We start from the raw sequence: 20,147 nt of genomic DNA, 5'->3' as shown, positions 1-20,147 counted from the left end.
AATGCCCAGTGGCATTTCTGTTCCGTGGTGTCTCGGATGAAACCACTGAAATCTCAGTTTTAAGCTAGCATAGTTTTTATTAAGCCTCCTCCAAAAGAAGAGGTTTTCAACAGCGTCTTTGTCAAGAAGTACCTCTGTTCTGATTGCATCAGAGACCTGTGAAAAACAGAGGTTAATATATAGTCATTGTATCTCTTGGCTTTTAAGAAAATGGACAAAAAGTAGACAAAGGAGGTTGATTTTAATGTAATTATGGAAATCCTATTGATCCAAACATTATGCAAAGTTGGATAGTTAAAATTGCTGATTTTGAATTTGGGGAAATAATTGTGTTTCACAAAAAAGTCTTTGAATAGCCTTTAATCATGTAACAATACCATAACTTTTATTGGTTTATTTTTTACTTTTTATTCTATATTGCTGCTGCTGCTAAGTCGCTTCAGTCATGTCCGACTCTGTGCGACCCCATAGATAGCAGCACACCAGGCTCCCCTGTCCCTGGGATTCTCCAGGCAAGAACACTGGAGTGGGTTGCCACTTCCTTCTCCAATGCATGAAAGTGAAAAGTGAAAGTGAAGTCGCTCAGTCGTGTCCGATTCTTAGCGACCCCATGGACTGCAGCCTACCAGGCTCCTCCGCCCATGGGATTTTCCAGGCAAGAGTCCTGAAGTGGGGTGCCATTGCCTTCTCCATTGAGGTATAGCCTATTAACAATGTTGTGATAGTTTCAGGTGAACAATGAAGGGACTCAGCCATATGTAGACATGTATCCAAAGCATGGTTGGCAGTCCTAGTTGGAACTTTGCCTTTGTGTAAAAACATTTCATTAAATGAAAAGGAAGTCATGGCTTTGATAGAGTGCTTCCAAAATTTTAATACCTGTGATGAATTCTGTTCCTTGTTTCTGTCCAAAAGGATGGGGCTGGAGAGTGTATGCAAATTCTGTCTTGTCATTTTACTATGACTTACCATTTGGTATTTTGAGAAGTCAGGCCAGATAAAATACTTGACGGTACTATCTTACTACTCTTAATATTATGGTGAGAAGAGAATGAGAGCAACATACTGGAATTTTTTTCTTAAGATTTTTATGGATTTTGTTATTAAAAGAGAATTTGTTATTAAATATTAATATTTATTAAATAATATTTGTTATTAACATAGAGCAGAAACAGAAATGTAAAGCCAGGGGGACTCTTCACAATAGCTACTCAGGGACTGTAACAGCTCACAGTTTATGAACAAAGTGAAGGTGAAAGTTGCTCAGTCATGTCTGACTCTTTGCAACCCCATGGACTATATAGTCCAAGAAATTCTCCAGGCCAGAATACTGGAGTGGGTAGCCTTTCCCTTCTCCAGGGGATCTTCCCAACCCAGGGATCAAACCCAGGCCTCCCTTATTGCAGGCAGATTCTTTACCAGCTGAGCCACAAAGGAAGCCCAAGAGTACTGGAGTGGGTAGCCTATTCCTTCTCCAGTGGATCTTGCTGACCTAGGAATCGAGCCGGGGTCTCCTGCATTGCTTGCAGATTCTTCACCAGTTAAGATACCAGCGAAGCCCATGGTTTTATAAATGGTTTGTAAGTGATCAAGGCATGAAACAGCTTCTGTCCCTGCCTTTGCCATTTTTATCAGGTACTTTTGCAGCATGTAGCCAGACTTCTCACTGACCTTCTCCAGCAGGTGTGAATAAAACTCTCCTCCTGGGAGAAGGTGTGTGACTCTTGGCAGCCTAAAAGGGACCTGCAACCCAGGGGATGCAGAGCTATAGTACGGTCTTTAAGTTTCTTCATCTAGATTGTTCTGTCTCCTGGGCCACAGTGCCTTCTGTTGGGTCTTAGCAACCCCCTTTGAAAGCAGAATATTAGACAAATAAGGATGGGGAGGAATTGTCCATAAGGAGCACATGCCATCTTGATCTTTAAAATCCTAATTTCCTGGAGACATCATTCTGCGGCTGTTCAGTACAGATTAGATATTTCTCATATTTTTTTCCTTTACTTCTTGATATGCAGACATACGTTTCTCTGGAAGCATAATTGTATTTCTTAGCAAACTTTGCTTTATACCAGTAAGGAGATATAACCAGGATACAAATACAGACACCTGCTAGGTCTGTATGTGTGTGGATAGAGCCTTACCTTTTGTGATAAGCTGTGCTAATCCTAGGAAACAGTGGCATGGATCAACATGAGTTTTTTGGCTCTTTTTTAAGTTTCATCATGGGTTTTTTTCCCAGCATGTTTCTCTCTCTGATTATGTGTTCTTTCAGTAGATGCTAATTTTAGTTTTCATTACCTAAGCACAAACCAGTTACTATCGGGGATAATGTCCACAAGTACGTGCTAGATATTCACAGACTGCCAGTTTGGAAAAGGATTTTTACAATGGATAAGTCAAACAAATTATTGATTGGTGGATTGAAAAGGATGGCATGATGTGATGAACGGGTCCTATTCTTCAGAAAACTCTAGGTTTGAGCTACAATCAACTCCCTCTAGTTCTACTTGAAATCTGACTGGACACCTATACTCTCAGGGAAGTTCCGTTGCTGTTCCTGGGGAAGGGGAGCCTTGGGGGTCCCGCACGACCACCATAGATGCTCCTTTGTGAGCAGGGTGCAGACAGAAGCTCTGGACCTGCTAGTCTGAGCTTACCCAGAAGAGGCATTTCTGAACTCTGTAGTCAGAGCTGTTCCTCTTCTTCCCTCAGGATGAAAATACCAACAGAGTCAGGCTTTAGTCCTGAGTTGGAAAAAGAGGCTCTGTGGTGGATTGGCAGAGCAGTTTCCATATCGGTTAATGTCGTGACTTTTCTCCAAGTCACCAGAAAGGAGCTCACAGAGTGAGGAGACTTGAGGACATGTCAGAGGAAAAGGAAAATGCCACATTCTCAGTTAAGTCACCAAGTATGTGTCAAAGGCTTATCATTGGCAAAGGCATTAACCTACCCCACCTTCTTAGAGCTCACTACAGTCTGTCTAGAGAAATGGTGCCTGTTTGAGGATAAAGAAGAAAATGGCTAGTATCCTCAGGAAAAGAAATCAAAACCATAGGAGTTCGCCTCCAAAAACAAACAAACAAAAATACTTCTGATGGAGAAAGTTGTAACACAGGAGGATGTAAAGGAAAAAGTGATGGAAGAAGTAGGCATTGAGTGGGTCTTGGTAGGTATGCCTTGGATTCCCACTTGTAGGTTGTAAGACTGAGACCCTCCCTCTATTGCTGGTGATGGGATAAACATCACTCTTGGCTCCTGGTGTCCATCTCAAGGTTCTTGCCACACGAAGTTTCCCCCTCTCCCTCAGTGTGATCTTTTGTGTTTTGAATCTCATTGCTGGAAGAGCCTGTTCTTTCGAAGGGCTCTCCTGATTAGGTCAGGTCCACCAAGGACGGGCTTTCTGCTTTAAGGTCAGTTGATTTAGGGCCTTAATTTTATTTGCAAAATCCTTCACAGCAGCAGCACCCAGATTTTGTTTGATTAAATAACTAGGAGAGGGTACATGAGCACTAGGGGGCCGGGCAGTCTTGAGGGCTACTTTCGAATTTTGTCTGTCACAGCACAACTAAAACATCCAGGGATGAATCTGACTTTTGACATGGCCAGATCCAAGGGAACTCACTATCACCATGCCTCAGACGTCCTGGCTCTCAACCTCGTGCCACACTGCAGAGCTCCATCCTCATGTGGGCTTCACTGGTGGGAAAAATAGCCCTGTGAGTAGACCATGCTTCCTGATTCCTCTTAGTTCCAGTCAGTCGGAGAGGGGCCTTTGATTCATGCCCATCCCTACCTAGATCCAGTCATCATCACAAGAGGGATATGTATTCTGATTCTCCAAGCCGAGATCACATGCCCGTCTTTATTTAAAATTTATTGAAGCATAGTTGACTCACAGTGTTAATCTTCTGCTGTATGGCAAAGTGACTCAGTTGTACATATATGTATATTCTTTTTATATACATATTCCAGGCCAGAATACTGGAGTGAGCAGCCTTTCCCTTCTCCAGGGGATCTTCCCAACCTAGGGAACGAACCCAGGTTTCCCACATTGCAGGCAGATTCTTTAGCACCTGAGCCACCAGGGAAGCCCAAGAATACTGGAGTGGGTAGGCATATCCCTTCTCCAGCAGATCTTCTGAACCCAGGGATTGAACCGGGGTCTCCTGCATTGCAGGCGGATTCTTTACCAACTGAGCTATCAGGGAAGTCGAAGAATACTGGAATGGGTAGCCTATGCCTTCTCCAGCACATCTTCCCAACCCAGGAATCTAACTGGGGTCTCCTGCATTGCAGGTGGATTCTTAACTGAGCTATCAGGGATGCCCATAGTTGAGTCACAGTGTTGTAATTTTCTGCTGTTTGGCAAAGTGACTCAGTTGTACATATATGTATATTCTTTTTAATATTCTTTCCCATTATGATTTGATTTATCACAGGATATTGAATGTAGTTCCCTGTGCTATACAATAGAACCTTGTTGTTTGTCTATCCTGTATATGATGGTTTTCATATGCCCATCTCTGGACCCAAGGCATGAGGTTGACCCAGCTCAAATAACAAAGCAAATGAGGTAAAGGTCATATTCTAGAAAGATGCTGTTTAGGAAAAGTTCTAGGCCTAAATAAAAGGAAATTTTAGGGAACTCCTTTATCAAGTATTATAAGAGAGTCAATCAGGGAAAGGCCACTACATTTAGAAGACAGGAAAGCATTCCTGACCTTTAAAAGAGAAGTTTACTTTTAAAGTGTTGAAATCAAACTCTATGGGTTTAAGAGGTACCTGATGGAATACAGCGTGGAGTTTATACTACACTTTCGCATGTTTTATGGTGAACAGGGCAGAGGTGATGGCCATTTGGGAATGTATCAGAGTCTGGGGATGATTGAGTACGTTTGTAAGCTGTGAAGAAGTTTCTGGTAGAGAGAAGACGGAAGGAGAGACAGAGGGCAGAATTGACCCCAACAGGACCTGAGCCAGTAGGAGACAAAGAGCCCCCAGAAGTTTTCCCAGATTTTAAAGTGGTATGGGATTTTGGGGTGGTTTGGTCATTTGTCACTTCTTTGCAATAAACAGGTTTCATTCCTTCCAACATAATCATCTTATAGTGATTAAATATACTAAAAAAAAAACCCTTAGTCTCTGTCTGGCTATGTAATTTACAGAAAGACTTAGGCTTAGAGTAGTGATTCTCAAATCCTGGTCCTTGGACCAGTAGCATCGGCATTACCTGGGAACTTGGTAAACATGCAAGTTTTCTGGCCTCACCCCAAACCTACTGGATCCAAAATCTGGGGAGTGGGACCCAGAGACACAGTTTCACAAGCTCTCCGGGATGTTTCTGATAGCACTTCAAGTTTGAGAACAACTGCCTCAGAGCATGCTCATCTCTCCTTCATATACTACGAGGGTTTCCTTAACGATGGCTTTTGAGAAGCTAGGAAAATGAAGGATAAAGGCTCCTGCTGGTGGGGGAGGGGACTGCACATCTTGAAAGGAGATGGCAACTGTTCAAAAGCCATTAGTGACTAAAAGTAGAATAGATTTGAAGAACAGAAGAGAGAAGGGTAAGTTATAATTTAATTGTTCTCAGGTTCACGCAGTGCTTTCATTTTGATGACAGGCACATAGGACCTCCCAAGTCCCTCCCTGGAGGACAGAGTGAGAAGGGTTGACATTATAGCTGAGAGTGGTGCTTCCTTTGGCGTAAGGATGAAGTTGTAGAACTGGTTTTGGATATAGATCGTTTAATTTAAATCCAGGCTCTCCTGCTCGACACTCTTAGGAGGCTGCAGAAGAAGGGCATGGCAAGGTTTCTTTCATCATGGAGCTTATAAACTTTTTGAGCCTTTCAAGACTTAAATCAATCCAGTGGACTATAAAAAGACAATATAACAGAGTGCTGAATTGAAGAGAACCCGCAGTAGAGGCTGTAAGTGCTGTGGGCAGTCAGGAGAAGGAGAAATTGACATTGTGTCATTTTCATCTCTGGACAGAGGATGAAACTGTCAGCCTGGCATAATTTCCCAGGTCTTGTGGCAGAGTTTTGGACAACCTGGCAAGTTTTTCTTCTTGCTCATTCTTTTCTTCCTGAATTTGTGAAAGCTTGTCAGAACTACTGAGTCAAAGTGAGGGTTGATCTTTCATGACTTTGAATGTGAGAGATTGTTGACATTTGGGTTTATAGGAAAAATCAAATGTGTAGGAGATACTACATTTTATCTGGTGTCTTTAGTGAAAAGAGACTCAAACAGAAGTTTGGCTTATTTGTTTCAAACAGACTTTCAAACTTAACTGCATTCATGGAAGAACATGAATGAGCCTGTCTGAGGATGCCTTCAGTTTGTAGGATGAAGAAAGCAAATTACTGATTTTCCTTAGTGGAAAAAATTAAGTGGTACCAGTTCAGCAATGGTAGGGAACAAGAAAACAGTTCAGATGAACACAGTATTTCTGAGGCTTTTTTATTTCTATACACCATGTGGTTCTGAGATGGTAGGGAACAAGAAGACAGTTCAGACGAACACAGTATTTCCGAGGCTTTTTATTTCTATACACCTTACTGCTTACCTGGGTAAATAAACAGATATCAAACCGAGAACCAAAAGAGGAGGCATGCAGACACTCTAGAAAGTGGGCAAAAATGCCATTTCAGTCCAGGAAAGAAATAATAAAGATGTTGTAATAGTCAAGAGGAAGCCAGCCAATTTGGAACCTACTAGAAGGTAGTCAGAAGTGTTTTGTTTTAAGAAGTTTACATGTAATGTGATCTGATTTTAGCCCTTTGAGGGGTAGTTCTTAACTCCAGCTGTGGCACGTGGGTATGAAGAGGGAGCTTCACTTTACTTCATTGTGATAATGGGGTTATTTATGATGCATTGCTGCTAAGTCACTTCAGTCGTGTCCAACTATGTGTGAACCCATAGACGGCAGCCCACCAGGCTCCCCCGTCCCTGGGATTCTCCAGGCAAGAACACTGGAGTGGGTTGCCATTTCCTTCTCCAATGCATGAAAGTGAAAAGTGAAAGTGAAGTCGCTCAGTCGTGTCCGACTCTTAGCAACCCCATGGACTGCAGCCTACCAGGCTCCTTTGTCCATGGGATTTTCCAGGCAAGAGTACTGGAGTGGGGTGCCATTGCCTTCTCCGTATGATGCTTTAGGAAGCCACATTAAGTATAATATCTGTACTGAATGATGTTCCTCTAGCAAAAATTGCTAGCGTTTCTTGCTCTGATGGCCCAGTAGTTGAAAAGAAGAATCGTTTCCTGTTTCAAGGTATTGAGAACGTTCTGTTGATCATCTTTTGATCAAGGAGACTCATTAGAAATAGCCAGGGGGAGAAGGGATGAAATAACAGAAACTAATATACAGGTCTAGTGAGATCACAAAATGCAGAGGCTGTTTCCTCTGCCTAGAAATGTGATGCCGGGTAGTTCTTGCTCATCGTTTACTTCCCTGTTTAAGTGTTGCTTTTGTAAGAAAGATCCTCCTTCTAAGTGACATAACCCATTATAGGGTGTTTGCAAATCACAGTGTTTATTTGTCCTTCTTGATGTCTATCTGATTTTTAAATCTTATGCATATGTTAAAAATAATATACTCTGATGTTTTAATATCTGTTCTGCTTGAGGCAATGAGGTCCTTAAAGGCCTGGTCCTTTATTTTGTTCAACATTATGAACAAAGAACCTGTTGGGTATAAAAAGCACCAAGTAAAAAATGTGTCCCATGAATGAATGAATTAATAAGAAAGCACTTTGTACACGTGAAACTAATTTTTATGTCAATTATAACCTTTATTTTAAAAGAAAGCACTTTGTAAACTGAATTCACTATAAAAGTCATGGTTAATTATTTTCATAGAAGACGCCTCCTTTCTTTCTTTAATCCTCACTTTTTTCCCTCCAATTTTTTTACTTCTTTAAAGATCTGCTTGTCAGTGTTTTGCCAGTTCCAAACCTAAGATTTGGTGTTACTCATTCTTACCTTTTTTTTAAGATAAGAGATCACATTTTCCCTCAAAAATATTCTTTACCAACCATGCTAATGCTGGGATTCCAATTTTTGTTCAGTGTGCACTTATGACTTTGAAAGGAAAACATGGCTGGTACTTGTGAATGATTTATTTGGGAAGCAAACAAGATTCTAGAGTAGTATTTAACTTCTATTTCTTGTCATCCCCAAAGCCACTCTTGTAAGTCACTCTCTGCAAAAGTACACACGTCAAAATACCTTGAATAATATTGGCCTAGGAGAAGTTGTTCCTGGCCCTGTCTTACAGGAGGCGGGGCGGGGCGGGAAGCAAGAAATCCAGATTTAAGAAATAATTAATGAGATACTGAGAGTAAACTCAATCAGGTCTTTTCTTTAAAAGCAGCAAACAAACAAAAATCACCCAGCCCTTTCCCAGAAGGGCCTCCATGTGCCATTTATTTTTTTTTCTTTTTTAGATCCTCATTTCTTTTCTTTTTTAATTTATTTTTTATTTAAGGATAATTGCTTTACAGAATTTTGTTGTTTTCCGTCAAACCTCAACATGAATCAGCCGTAGGTATACATATGTCCCCTCCCTTTTGAACCTCCTTCCCATCTCCTGCCCCATCCCACCCCTTTAGATTGATACAGTGCCCCTTTTTGAGTTTCTTAAACCATACAGCAAATTCCCATTGTCTATTTTATATATGGTAATGTAAGTTTCCATATTCCTCTTGCCATACATCTGACCCTCTCCTCCCCTCTCCCCATGTCCATAAAGTCTATTCTGTCTTTTTCTTCATTGCTGCCCTGAAAATAAATTCTTCAGTGCCATTTTTCTAGATTCCATATATATGTGTTAGAATATGATATTTATCTTTCTTTCTGGCTCACTTTGTATAATAGGTTCTAGGTTCATCCACCTCATCAGAACTGACTCAAATGAGTTCCTTTTTATGGCCGAGTAATATTCCATTGTGTATATGTACCACAGCTTCTTTATCCATTCATCTGTGGATGGACATCTAGGTTGCTTCCATGTTCTAGCTATTGCAAATTGTGCTGCAGTGAACAATGGGATACATCTGTCTTTTTCGATTTTGGTTTCCCCAGGGTATATGCCTAGGAGTGGGATTGCTGGGTCATATGGTAGTTTTATTCCTAGTTTTTTAAGGAATCTCCATACTGTCTTCCATAGTGGCTGTGTCAGTTTGCATTCCCACCAACAGTGCAAGAGTGTTCCCTTTGCTCCACACCCTCTCCAGCATTTATTGTTTGTAGACTTTTTGATGGTGGCCATTCTGACCAGTGTGTGGTGATATCTCATTGTAGTTTTGATTTGCATTTCTCTAATAATGAGCGATGTTGAGCATCTTTTCATGTGTTTGTTAGCCATCTGTATGTCTTTGGAGAAATGTCAGTTTTGATCTTTTCCCCATTTTTTGATTGGGTTGTTTGTTTTTCTGGCATTAAGTTGTATGAGCCGCTTGTATATTTTGGAAATTAATCCTTTGTCAGTTGTTTCATTTGGTATTATTTTCTCCCATTCTGAGGGTTGTCTTTTCAGCTTGCTTATAGTTTCCTTTGCTCTGCAAAAGCTTTTAAGTTTAATCAGGTCCCATTTGTTTACTTTTGTTTTTATTTCCGTTACTCCAGGAGGTGGGTCATAGAGGATCTTGCTTTGATTTATGTCATTGAGTGTTCTGCCTATGTTTTCCTCTAAGAGTTTTATAGTTTCTGATCTTACATTTAGGACTTTAATCCATTTTGAGTTTATCTTTGTGTGTGGTATTAGGAAGTATTCTAATTTCATTCCTTTACATGTAGCTGTCCAGTTTTCCTAGCACCATTTATTGAAGAGGCTTCAATATTGAAGAGGCTTATTTTTGTACAGCTTTTGCACAGCAAAGGAGACTATAAGTAAGGTGAAAAGACAACCCTCAGAATAGGAGAAAATAATAGCAAGAGAAACAACTGACAAAGGATTAATTTCCGAAATTAATTGTATAGTCTTTCCTCCTTTGTCAAAAATAAGGTACCCATAGGTGCCTGGGTTTATTTCTGGGCTTTCTGTCTTGTTCCATTGATCTATATTTCTGTTTTTGTGCCAGTACCATACTGTCTTGATGACTGTAGCTTTGTAGTTTAATCTGAAGTCAGAAAGGTTGATTCCTCCAGCTCCATTCTTCTTTCTCAAGACTGCTTTGGCTATTCAGGGTCTTCTGTGTTTCCATACTAATTGTGAAATTGTTTGTTGTAGTTCTGTGAAAAACGTCATTGGTAATTTGATAGAGGTTGCATTGAATCTGTAGATAGCATTTGGTAGTATAGTCATTTTCACAATATTGATTCTTCCTACCCAGGAACATGGAATATCTCTCCATCTGTTTTATGTCGTCATTGATTTCTTTCACTAGTGTCTTACAATTTTCTGTGTACAGGTCTTTAGTCTCCCTAGGATAGTTTATTCCTAGATACTTAATTCTTTTTGTTGCAATGGTGAATGGGATTTATTCCTTAATTTCTCTTTCTGATTTTTCATTGTTAGAATATAGAAATGTAAGTGATTTCTGTGTATTAGTTTTGTATCCTGCAACTTTGCCAAATTCACTGATTAGCTCTAGTAATTTTCTGATTCTATCTTTTGAGTTTTCTATGTACAGTATCATGTCATCTACAAACAGTGAGAGCTTTACTTCTTCTTTTCCGATCTGGATTCCTTTTATTTCTTTTTCTTCTCTGATTGCTGTAGCTAGGACTTCCAGAACAACATTGAATAATAGTGGTAAAAGTGGACACCTTTCTTGTTCCTGATCTTAGGGGGAATGCTTTCAGTTTTTCACCATTGAGAATAATGTTTGCTGTAGGCTTATCATATATGGCCTTTACTACATATGAGGTAGGTTCCTTCTATGCCCATTTTTTTAAAGAGATTTTATTGTAATTGGGTGCTGAATTTTGCCAAAGGCTTTTTCTGCATCTATTGATATGATCATATGGTTTTTATCTTTCAGTTTCTTAATATGGTGTATCCCATTGACTGATTTGCATATATTGAAGAATCCTTGCATTCCTGGAATAAACCCAACTTGATCATGGTGTATGAGCTTTTTGATGTGTTGCTGAATTGTTTGCTAAAATTTCGTTGAGGATTTTTGCATCTATGTTCATCAGTGATATTGGCCTGTAGTTTTCTTTTTGTGTGTTGTCTTTGTCTGGTTTTGGTATCAGAGTGATGGTGGCCTTGTAGAATGAGTTTGGAAGTGTTCCTTCCTCTGCAATTTTTGGAAAGAGTTTTAGAAGGATAGGCGTTAGTTCTTCTCTAAATGTTTGATAGAATTCTTATGTGAAGCCATCTGGTCCTGGACTTTTTTGGGGGGAGATTTTTGATCACAGCTTCAATTTCAGTGTTTGTAATTGGAGTCATAATTTCTATTTCTTCCTGGTTCAGTCTGGGAAGATTGAACTTTTCTAAGAATCTGTCCATTTCTTCCAGGTTACCCATTTTATTGCCATATAGTTGTTCATAATAGTCTCTTATAATCCTTTGTATTTCTGCATTGTCTCTTGTAACCTCTCCTTTTTCATTTCTAGTTTTGTTGATTTGATTCTTCTCTTTTTTTCTTGATGAGTCTGGCTAAAGGCTTGTCAATTTTGTTTGTCTTCTCAAAGAACCATTTTTTAGTTTTATTCATCTTTTCTATTGTTTCTTTCATTTGCTTTTCATTTATTTCTACTCAGATCTTTATGATTTCTTTCCTTCTACTGCTGCTGCTACTGCTGCTAAGTCGCTTCAGTCGTGTCCAACTCTGTGCGACCCCATAGACGGCAACCCACCAGGCTCCGCCATCCCTGGGATTCTCCAGGCAACAACACTAGAGTGGGTTGCCATTTCCTTCTCCAATGCGTGAAAGTGAAAAGTGAAAGTGAAGTCGCTCAGTCATGTCTGACTCTTAGCGACCCCATGGACTGCGGCCCACCAGGCTCCTCCGTCCATGGGATTTTCCAGGCAAGAGTGCTGGAGTGGGGTGCCATTGCCTTCTCCGTTCCTTCTACTAATTTGGGTTTTTTTTTTCTTTTTCTAGTTGTTTTAAGTATAAAGTTAGACTGTTCGATGTTTTTCTTGTTTCTTGAGGTAGGATTTTATTGCTGTAAACTCTTAGGACTGCTTTTGCTGCATCCCATAGGTTTTGAGTTGTCATGTTTTCATTGTCATTTGTTTCTAGAAATTTTTTGATTTCCCTTTTGATTTCTTCAGTAACCTGTTGGTTATTTAGAAATGTGTTGTTTAATCTCCATGTGTTTGTGTTTCTCACAGTTTTTTTCTTATAATTGATATCTAGTCTCATAGCATTGTGGTCAGAGAAGATGCTTGATACAATTTCAGTTTTCTTAAATTTACTGAGGTTTGATTTGTGACCCAAGATGTGGTCTATCCTGGAGAATGTTCCATGTGCACTTGAGAAGAAGGTGTTTTCTTCTGCATTTGGATGGAATGTCCTGAAGATATCAGTGAGATCCATCTCATATAATACATCATTTAAGATGTGTTTCCTTACTCATTTTCCGTTTTGATGATCTGTCCACTGGTGTGAGTGGGGGGTTAAAATCTCCTACTATTATTGTTTTACTGTCAGTTTCTCCTTTTATGTCTGCTAGTGTTTGTCTTCTGTATTGAGGTGCTCCTATGTTGGATGCATAGATATTTGCAACTGTTATGTCTTTCTTTTGGATTGATCCCTTGGTCATTATATAGTGTCCTTCCTTATCTCTTGTCATCTTTATTTTAAAGTCTATTTTGTCTGATATGAAGATTGCTACTTCAGCTTTCTTTTGCTTCCCATTTGCATGGAATATATTTTTCCATCCTTTCACTTTCAGTCTATATGTGTCTTTAGGTCTGAAGTGGGTTTCTTTTAGACAGCCTATATATGGGTCTTGTTTTTGTATCCATTCAGCCAGGCTGTGTCTTTTGTTTGGAGCATTTAATCCATTTACATTTAAAGTAATTATTGATATATATGTTCCTACTGCCATTTTTTAAATTGTTTGGGGTTGATTTTGTAGATCTTTTTGCTTCTCTTGTATTTCTTGACTATATAAGTCCCTTTAACATTTGTTGTAAAGTTGGTTTGGTGGTACTGACTGACTCTCTTAACTTTTGCTTGTCTGAAAAGCTTTTTATTTCTCCATCAAGTTTGAATGAGATTATTGCTGGGTACTATAATCTTGGTTGTAGATTTTTCCCTTTCAATACTTTAAATGTATCCTGCCATTCCCTTCTGGCCTGCAGAGTTTCTGTTGAAAGATCAGCTGTTAAGCGTATGGGATTTCCCTTGTATGTTACTTGTTGCTTCTCCCTTGCTGCTTTTAATATTCTTCGTGTTTAGTCTTTGTTAGTTTGATTAGTATGTGTCTTGGCGTGTTTCTCCTTGGGTTTATGCTGTATGGGACTGTGTGCCTCTTGGATTTGATTAACTATTTCCTTTTCCATGTTGGGGAAATTTTCAACTATAATCTCTTCAAAAATTTTCTCAAACTCTTTGTTTTTCTCTTCTTCTTCTGGGACCCCTATAATTCGAATATTGGTGCATTTGATATTGTCCCAGAGGTCTCTGAGTCTATCCTCGGTTCTTTTCATTCTTTTTTACTTTATTCTGCTCTTCAAATATTATTTTCACCATTTTATCTTCCAGCTCACTGACTCGTTCTTCTGCTTCAGATATTCTGCTATTGATTCCTTCCAGAGTATCTTTAATTTCAGTAATTGTGTTGTTTGTCTCTGTATGTTTATTCTTTAATTCTTCTAAGTCTTTGTTAATTGATTCTTACATTTTCTCCATTTTGTTTTCAACGTTTTTTGATCATCTTTACTCTCATTATTCTGAATTCTTTTTCAGGTAGTTTGCCTGTTTCCTCTTCATTTATTTGGACTTCTGTGTTTCTAGTTTGTTCCTGCCTTTTCATTATTGTTTGTTTAACTTATTGTGTTTGAGGTCTCCTTTTCCCAGGCTTCAAGGTTGAATTCTTTCTTCCTTTTGGTTTCTGGCCTCTTAAGGTTGATCCATTGGTTTGTGTAAGCTTCGTATAGGGTGAAATTTGTGCTGAGTTTTTGTTTGTTTGTTTTTCCTCTGATGGGCAAGGCTGCTGCTGCTGCTGCTGCTAAGTCTCTTCAGTCGTGTCTGACTCTGTGCGACCCCATAGACGGCAGCCCACCAGGCTCCCCCGTCCCTGGGGTTCTCCAGGCAAGAACACTGGAGTGGGTTGCCGTTTCCTTCTCCAGTGCATGAAAGTGAAAAGTGACAGTGGCAAGGCTGAGTGAGGTAGTGATCCTATCTGCTGATGATTGGGTTTGTGTTTTTGTTTTGCTTGTTGTTTAGATGAGGTGTCCTGCACAGGGTGCTACTGTGGTTGGGTGATGCCCAGTCTTGTATTCAGGTGGTTTCCTTTGTGTGAGTTCTCACTAGTTGATACCCCCTAGGGTTAGTCCTCTGGTTGTCTAGTGTCTTGGAGTCAGTGCTCCCACTCCAAAGTTCAGGGCTTGATCTCTCTCCAAAGACCAGCCTAGGTCCAATCTACCAAGAGGAATTTCACCTGAAATGAAAGAACCTTTACTTGAGTTCCAAAAACCAGTGTACAAGAACACAACGGAGATCTCTGACTCAACAGATACTGGGTATTGCCTGTCACGTGGACAGGCTTCCTTGGATTGCAACAGATGACTAGAGGGTCTGTCCTTGGCAGTGGTCAGCAGAACTCCACACACCACTTCTCTCATGTTATCCTTGGTGGGTGGAAATGGCAGATGGCCAAATGGAAAATTTCACAGCCCTGCAAACATCAGCACACTAAACACTGCAGACCAGCAGTGCGAGGGAGCTGGATGGTGTGGACCAAATAATCATGTCCCTGGCACATGCCTTCCTTATTAGTTTTGGGCTCCTCTTCCCCTTCCCTTCCTGTTCCAAGGCTTTACTTTCTTTCTCCCTGAGATTCCAGACAGCTCTGTTTCCTGCTCTGTGAACCCCTTGACCGCTAGGTGGAAGAAGAAAGATTTGGATGCTTGGGTGCACGAGCGATGGTTGATTGTGGGTGCCTTGCCAAAGCTGACTTTTATATTCTGGCTCAGAGCTAAGCTACAGCCTTCTGACAGCGAATAATCCTTTGTGTTTACGGGGCGCCTTTCTTCTTGGGAACTTGGAATGCATTGCCAAAACGTTCTTATTGATCTTCCCAACAACTTGGTGAGGTACGAGAATGGCAAAAGGTCATAGTCCGGGCACCCGCCTTTTTGCAAGAGCGTCAACTCGGGTGGCTTATTTTGAGGCCATGTTGCAAGTTTGCATCTCAGCTGGGATTGCATCTGAAGTCTCCCAGAATTGGCTTCAACTTTGGGGTGGGGGTGGGGGAAACGCTTGGCTGCACCATGCCGTCTCCTGGGGCAAGAGCAAAAATATCGCATTTCCTTTTTAAGCAAAGTGTACTGGAAAATGGTCTTTGGTGAATTACCCATCAGTCTAATTGATCTTCATTTGTTGCGATAACAAGGGATTTGACGGAGCATTCAGCTTTTTATTTTTTCTTCTGTTCCCACGCTAGATACTTCTCCCTTCTCTGTGAAAGGAAGAAAGAACACACCTAGGCCCAGGAGCACTCCAGCTTCTTGTGGGAAGTCTCCATGGTGAAGTACAAGCTCGGCCTACCTGTGAACTGCGCACAGTGAATGTTGTAAGTTAACAAGAGTTGAATCTGCACTGGCTTGCCTTGCAACGGTTTGTGAATCACTGGATGCTTGAGCCAGGGTGCTGAAGACGTGTTAGCATTAGCTCTAGGTGATCCTCCAATTAATTTCTTCTTCTTCCTTTTTATTTTTTTAGAGGAGAGGTTCTGTTGTTATTTGCTGTGAACTTGACTTTCTCAGCTTCTATTGGGCACTGCTCATTCTCTCCTGGAATAAAAGGGTGGAAGACAGTGATGATATCAGCGTAGAGCCAAGTTTATAGCAGCCTCTTTAAACCCGGCTCTGCAGTTCTTTTAGGTTAGTGGGTATAGGGTAAAACCTTTCAGGCTAAGGATTCCCAACCAGGGAATCACACTCTGTCATTATTTTCTTTACATGGAGTTTTTGATTGGAAGGAAATGTTTCTGGCATTCAAAAATCTGAGGTATGCAAGCTAGTACAGTCAGCTCTTCAGGGTGCTTCTCTTGCTTAAAATTGGCTGATTTATTGGGTTTTGTCAGGCTACTGGGTTGGGATTTTGAGAAGAGTAGTTTCTGCATTCAGCTGCTGGTCACCTTTCATGAGGAGGTATATAGATCCAGTAATTGAAGAGAGCACACTGTGGGCTTCCAGAAGCTTTAGTTTACCACAAAACTTAAGGGTTCGCTCAGCTCTGCTGCTTTCTGGAGATTTTACCTCATTGCTAGACCGTGTTATAAGAAAAAAAATGCTTAGAGTTTTGTCCAGGAAAGAATAAAACTACAGGAAATCTAGGCTGGCCTGTGAACATATTACCTTCAAATTTTGGAACATGAAGAGCCATCTTTGACTAGGTTTTTTGTGTGTGTGGAAATATCTATCATATACATTTATGCACACACATCTTTATATATTTGTGTGTATATGTATTAAATATAAATATATATATACACATATGTATGTGTGTGTATATATATAAATAACTATGCATTAAGTTTTCAGTTTCTTAATAATTTGGTCAGGAAAGTTTTCCAGGCATTTATTACCTTTTTCTTCCAGTTGCATAAACAATTTTGAGAGAACAAGGAGCAGCGATATGAGGGCATGTATCTGGGAGAAAAAGCATTTACTGTTGAAAAGAAAAATTTCCAGTGAAATTTTACTTCTTGGTTTTCTAAAAATTTGTATTAAATATGAATGTTTATCCATATTTCCCGAGGGTTAAATAGTCATATTAAAATAAGCTTATTGAACTCAAGGACTCCCAGTGCTTCAGGGTAAGTGAGTGATGGGGGATGCTGGTGTTTTCATGGATTCTCATTTTGTACGTATGATCACATTGGTTCTGGTGGAAAGTACAGGGCTCCTAGAATTATTGACCTCAATTCTATTCCTGGTCCTAAGGTCAAGGTCAAGTAAGTTTGCAACCTTGGGCAAGTCACCGACCCCTGCGAAGTGTTGGTTTATAAGTCTGTGTTGCTCTATGCTGCTTGTTTACTGATGAGTCTCCATCTTAGTTTGGGGTCCCCACAAGCAGCAGAATCTTATTTTTAAAAAAAAAAACTCTTATTCTAAAAGCTTCTGTCAGTATTAAGGAATAATTTGGGGGGCCCTGTTAGATCTGGGTGCCACTATAGCTGTATGTTTTTCTAGAAAGTATTTCCCAATCAGGTAGCCAACGGAATGCATGTCTGACGATGTTTTTTTAAGCGTCTTTTAACCTAGGAAATAAGTATGTTAGGGAAAAGTGCTGTAGGTTTCAGATTACATTTAAAAGAACAGTGCAGTAACTATAATCAAGATAGCTTTTGTTTCGAATCTGGTGGTGTGTGTTTTTGTTTTAAACCATTGCTTTGAACTGCTCATGTGATACCCTGTCAGACCTCAAACATTAAGTGAGGTTTTCAAAGACATTCTAGAGTGTAAACCTTAAGATGCCACAACTTAAAGTCATTTAAAAATCCTTCTGTAAATGGAATGGGTTGAGCGAGAGGAAGAAAATTCTAAATTCTTTTGAACTCCAAAGGACTTTTTCTTCCAAATTGCATTCGCTTGGGGAGGTGGGGGAAGTCCCAGTTTTCTTAGTAAATTATGAAGTTAGTAACCTTTTGCAGTCTTGCTCTATTTTTACAGCACTGAGTTAATATTTTGTCCTTTTTTTGGTATCCTGGTGTCCCAAGGCCATGCCATCATAATAGAGAAGGCAGGAGATTTTTCAAAGGATGTGAGCTTGCATGTAGATGGAGTATGGTGGAGGGTAGATGAACGTGTTAGTAATAATCATGGCAGCCACTGCAATTAGTGGTGTCGATCCTTAGCAGCTTGTTGCCCCAGACTCACTACCTTTGTCGTTCTCTGTTTGTCCCCATCATCCACCTGTCAAATGCCACTGTGGCTCTTGCGGATGGACTTTGCTTCTCAAAGTGTCTCAAACTGGCTCTAAGGTGTGGTATCTTGTACAGAGAGAAGAGGCAAGAAAACTGACCTAGGAGTTGGAAGACCTGGATTTTACCCGTGGTGCTGCAATTAACCCTACAGCCTTGACGACCCATTTTATCTTGAGTAATATGAAAAGGTTGAGTGTAGTGAGCTCTGATGATTCTTCTAAAGACTCTAACATTGCTTCTAATATCAGCTTTGGATGAGGTGGGCTGGATGGTCACTTTCCCCTGTTTGGCCTCTAAGAGTCAGTGGTCTGGCACAACTTCAGTTTATTGATCCAAGAGCATTTAAAACAGTGAGCACAGTCTTGTGGTTAAAAAAACAAAAAAAAGAGTTGTGTGTGTCACCACGACACTACCCTTTGCAGAGGACCCTCCCAGGGACCATGTGACAGTCGAAAGGTGTTCACTTGAGCACTTTTTCTAAGAATGCAGTTTTAGTCATTTAAATTTAGGATACATACCCATTGGTCTTTTTGAAAATTAAATATGAGCCACTTTTGAAATTTAACTTTTGAAAACTAATCCACCTCTGTTCTCAAATGTTACTTAGTATATAAGCCAGGAGGCCATGATCTGATTCTCTTCTGAGCTGCTCTGCTTTCTTGAGTAAATCTTCTCCAGCTGCCTCTTTTAAGCAGCCTTCCCCAGCGTATATAAAGCAGCACCCTGTCCCTCTGTGTCCTCTAGCCCAGGGGTCCCCAAACTCCAGGATCTAATGCCTGATGATCTGAGGTGGAGCTGAGGTAATAATAATATGAATAAAGTGCACAGTAAATATTGAAGAAGGAAATGGCAACCCATTCTAGTGTTCTTGCCTGGAGAATCCCAGGGACAGAGGAGCCTGGTGGGCTGCCGTCTATGGGGTCGCACAGAGTCGGACACGACTGAAGTGGCTTAGCAGCAGCTGCACAGTAAATGCAATGTGCTTGAATCGTCCCCAGACCATCTCCCATCCCCTCCCCGGTCTGTGGAAACATTTTTTTCCATGAACTGGTCCCTGATGCCACCAAGGTTGGGGACTGCTCCTCTAGCCTACTTTTTTTTTTTTCTTTTAAGCACCTTACATTTTATACCTGCATTTGTTAATTGCACCATCTCCTCAACTAGACTGTAAGATCCATGAAAACAGGGATGTTGTTCTTATTATTTTCCTGGTGAATCCATAACGCCTAAATGCAGCTTGTCAATATTTGTTGAGCAACTAAGGACAGAGTGAGCCTCTGCCTGGGTTTCTCCTGTGTGCGCCTAAGCCATTCAGAAAAGAACCCAAAACGGTTCTTACGCTAACGGCTTCAATCTGATAGTAGTTTGGTCAGGCAGAGGGTGACATGCAAAAACTAGCTCGCTGTCTTTTCCTTAGAAGCCTACGTCAGATGTTTACAATGTATATAAGTCATTGTGGGAAAGGAAGCTGTTTGTTTTTAAAAAAGGCTTCAGGGAACTTTCAATAGTGTTTGGGGATTTTCTGATACTTAGATTCTGCCCGATGTGTGTTTCCTCTCCTCTTCCATTTGAGTGGTTTGCTTTATGGGTTGTTTGTGAGCAGCCTGCCCTGGCATTCTGTGAAAGGTGGGGTGTTGTGTTTTATGATCCCATTAGTTTATCACCTTTCATGTTTTCCTTGATTTCCAAAGTGAGAGACGGACTTGGCGTGGCCGGTCTGCCTAGACACTCACCATTTACTGAGTAGCGTCATTTTCATTTTCTTTCCTTTTGAGAGAGGCATACTTTGGAATGAAAGAATAGTGAACTGGTACAAATTGAGTCCATTGAATGTCTCTCTGGTGGGAAGGGAGAAACCAACAGTCACTTTCTTAGGGAGGCACTGTCTTCTGTGGCTTTTGAGGATAGCAGGTATCAAGGTTTCTTGAAGTTTTTGTTGATCAACCCCCTTTTCAGGGTGCAGGAGTTACATTATTCCTGGGAAGAAATGGAAAGACTAAAATAAACACCTCTGTGCCTATTTAGACAGCATTATGCTGTCTTTATAAGCTTTGAAAAATGGGAACTGAATTTCTAGTCTCCAGAGTG

General features: G+C 40.4%; 1 protein-coding gene across 6 annotated transcripts in view; it reads left to right on the top strand.

The window, feature by feature from the left end:
• The window catches only part of ATXN1 (ataxin 1), a 415,285-nt gene that overhangs the window by 262,500 nt on the left and 132,638 nt on the right, over positions 1–20,147 (top strand). For all 6 annotated transcript variants that reach the window (XM_052647880.1, XM_052647876.1, XM_052647877.1 and 3 more), the window contains one exon: positions 15,573–15,701. The gene's annotated coding sequence lies outside the window, so the exon portion shown is untranslated. The remainder of the gene's footprint in view (positions 1–15,572; positions 15,702–20,147) is intronic.

Source organism: Budorcas taxicolor, chromosome 11 (assembly GCF_023091745.1).
Source record: "Budorcas taxicolor isolate Tak-1 chromosome 11, Takin1.1, whole genome shotgun sequence".
Classification (NCBI taxonomy): Eukaryota; Metazoa; Chordata; class Mammalia; order Artiodactyla; family Bovidae; genus Budorcas; species Budorcas taxicolor.
This window is presented reverse-complemented; position numbering and strand designations above follow the sequence as displayed.